This window comes from Octopus bimaculoides, chromosome 29 (genome assembly GCF_001194135.2).
Source record: "Octopus bimaculoides isolate UCB-OBI-ISO-001 chromosome 29, ASM119413v2, whole genome shotgun sequence".
Lineage (NCBI taxonomy): Eukaryota > Metazoa > Mollusca > Cephalopoda > Octopoda > Octopodidae > Octopus > Octopus bimaculoides.
In genome coordinates this window covers 622,637-623,184 of record NC_069009.1, presented here as the reverse complement: position 1 = coordinate 623,184, position 548 = coordinate 622,637, and the positions used below count along the sequence as shown (strand labels likewise).

General features: G+C 46.7%; 1 protein-coding gene across 1 annotated transcript in view; it reads right to left on the bottom strand.

Moving 5' to 3' along the window:
- Positions 1 to 548, bottom strand: part of LOC106880337 (zinc finger protein 271) — an 11,030-nt gene that overhangs the window by 6,192 nt on the left and 4,290 nt on the right. The window lies entirely within an intron of this gene.

Here is a 548-nt window from a genome sequence, read left to right as displayed (position 1 = left end):
GTTGGACCCAAGACCGAAGAGTTGTAGAAGTTCTTTCCCTTCGTATAATTGCATTTCTTCAATCCTCCAATAGATGGCACTACTAACTGATTCTGTCAAAAACTACTCTTTTACTTGTTTCAGTCATTTGACTGCGGCCATGCTGGAGCGCCGCCTTAAGTAGAGAAAATCGACCCCAGGACTTATTCTTTGTAAGACTAGTACTTATTCTATCGGTCTCTTTTTGCCGAACCGCTATAATTACAGGGACATAAACACACCAGCATCGGTTGTCAAGCGTTTCTGGGGGGGACAAAGACAGATACATATATATACGACGGGCTTCTTTCAGTTTCCGTCTACCAAATCCACTCACAAGGCTTTGGTCGGCCCAAGGCTATAGTAGAAGACACTTGTCCAAGGTGCCACACAGTAGGACTGAAAACATCCACGTAGGAGTGGCTGTGTGGTAAGTAGCTTGCTTACCAACCACATAGTTCCGGGTTCAGTCCCACTGCGTGGCACCTTGGGCAAGTGTCTTCTGCTATAGCCTCGGGCCAACCATAGCC